This window comes from Panthera onca, chromosome X (genome assembly GCF_046562875.1).
Source record: "Panthera onca isolate mPanOnc1 chromosome X, mPanOnc1 haplotype 2, whole genome shotgun sequence".
Taxonomy (NCBI): domain Eukaryota; kingdom Metazoa; phylum Chordata; class Mammalia; order Carnivora; family Felidae; genus Panthera; species Panthera onca.
This window is the reverse complement of record NC_138357.1, coordinates 43,064,720-43,067,313: the sequence shown is the minus strand read 5'-3', so window position 1 is coordinate 43,067,313 and position 2,594 is coordinate 43,064,720.

Here is a 2,594-nt window from a genome sequence, read left to right as displayed (position 1 = left end):
GGAAAAATTGAAAATGTGAACAGACCCATAACCAGTAAAGAAATTGAATCAGTAATCAAAAATCTCCCAACAAACAAGAGTCCAGAGCCAGATGGCTTTCCAGGGAATTCTACCAAACATCTAAAGAAGAGTTATTACCTATTCTTTGGGAGCTCTTACAAAAAATAGAAATGGAAGGAAAACTTCCAAACTCATTCAAGGCCTTCCAAACTCAAAAGGCCAGCATTACCTTGATTCCAAAAGCAAAGACCCCACTAAAAAGAAGAACTACAGATCAATTTCCCTGATGAACATGGATGCAAAAACCTCAACAAGATACTAGCAAACCAACCCAACAACACATTAAAAGAATTATTCACCACGATCAAGTGGGATTTATTCCTGGGCTGCAGGACTGGTTCAATACCCACAAATCAATCAATGTGATACATAACATTAATCAAAGAAAGGATAAGAACTACATGATCCTCTCAATAAATACAGAAAAAGCATTTGACAAAATACATACAGCACCCTTTCTTGATAAAAAACCCTCAAGAAAGTAGGGATAGAAGAAAAATACATCAAGATGTTAATGGCCATATACAAAAGACACACAGCTAATATCATCCTCAATGGGGAAAAACTGAGAGCTTTCCCCCCAAGGTCAGGAACACGAGAGGGATGTCCACTCTCACAACTGTTTTTCAACATAGTGTTGGAAGTCCTAGCCGCAGCATCAAACAACAAAAAGTAATAAAAGACATTCAAATCGGCAAGGAAAAAGTCAAACTTTCACTCTTCACACATGACATGATACTCTACATGGAAAACCCCAAGGCTCCACCCAAAAACTGCTACAACTTATACATGAATTCATCAGAGTCTCAGGATACAAAATTGACTTACAGACATCTGTGGCATTTCTATACACTGATAATGAAGCAATAGAAAGAGAAATCAAGGAATCTATCCCATTTACAATTGCACTAAAAATCATAAAATAACTAGGAATAAACTTAACCAAAAAGGGAAAAAAAGATCTACACACTGAAAACTATAGAAAGCTTCTGAAATAAATTGAAGAAGACACAAATAAATGGAATAAACATTCCATGCTCATGGACTGGAAGAATAAATATTGTTAAAATGTAGATACTATACAATACAATCTACATATTCAATGCAATCCCTAACAAAATAACACCAGCATTCTTCACCGAGCTATAACAAACAATTCTAAAATTTGTATGGACCCAGAAAAGACTCTGAATAGCCAAAGTAATGTTAAAAAAGAAACCCAGAAGAGGGGAAGAAGATGACGGCATGGGAGGACTCTGGGCTCACCGCATCCTGCTGATCACTTAGAATCTACACACGTCTTCCTAAATAACCCAGAAAACCGCCAGAAGACTAGCAGAAAGGACTCTCCAGAGCCAAGCATAGACAAGAGGCCCACAGAAGAGGGTAGGAAGGGCGGAAAGACAGAGCGTGCTACATGGACTGGTGGGAGGGAGCCGGGGCAGTTGAGGGGCAGCCCACCCAGCAAGGCGAAATCCCTGAGTCTGGCTTGCAAAAGCAGATGGCCCAGACTATGTGAGTTCTGACAGCCAGCGGACTTAACATCTGGAATGTTATAAGTCAACAGCTCTGCTCAGAGAGCAAGAGAGCAAAAGGACAACAGGAGGGAGAGGTGTTGAGCTCCTGAAGACAGGGTTCAGCTCGGTGGGGAACAAAGGCACTAGCCAGCGCCATCTCTCTCACGCATCCCCCAGCTGAAATCCCAAAGGGAACCAGTTTGGGTCACCGAACTTGCTTGCACTGTGCAAACACCCAATGCTGTGCTTCTGTGGATCTGTCCATCTGACAGGTCTGCCTGCCTCCATCCCAGTGCTTCAGGGCCCCTCCCTCAGGGGACCACTGATGGCAAAGTGAGCTAAGCCTACCCTCCCGCCCCTGTGCACCTTGCAGATCCACCCCGGCTAATACGCCCTTGGCCAGATCCCATGGAAGCAACACCACAAGCCTGGCACTGTGCAAGTACCCCAGACAGGGGCCACACCACTCCACAGTGAGTCTGCCCCTGGGAGAGAGGAGATACTGTACACACCAGTCTGACTGTGGCCCCAGCGGTGGGCTGGGGGCAGACATCAGATCTGACTGCAGCCCCATCCACCAATGCAAGTTACTCCAGACAGCACAGGGGAAGAGCCCTGCAGTTCCGTGCCACTCCAGGGACTATCCAAAATGATGAAACAGAAGAATTTTCCTCAAAAGAAACTCCAGGAAGTAGCGATAGCTAACAAACTGATCAAAAATGATTTAAGCAATGTAACAGAAAATGAATTTAAATAATAGTCATAAAATTAATCACTGGGCTTGAGAAAAGCATAGAGGACAGCAGAGAATCTATTGCTATAGAGATCAAGGAACTAAGAAACAGTCAGGAGGAGCTAAAAAATGCTATAAATGAGGTGCAAAATGAAATGGAGGGGACCACAGCTCAGATTGAAGAGGCAGAGGAGAGAATAGGTGAATAGGAAGATAAAATTATGGAAAAAGAACAAGCTGAGAAAAAGAGAGATTACAAAATCCAGGAGTATGAGGGGATAATT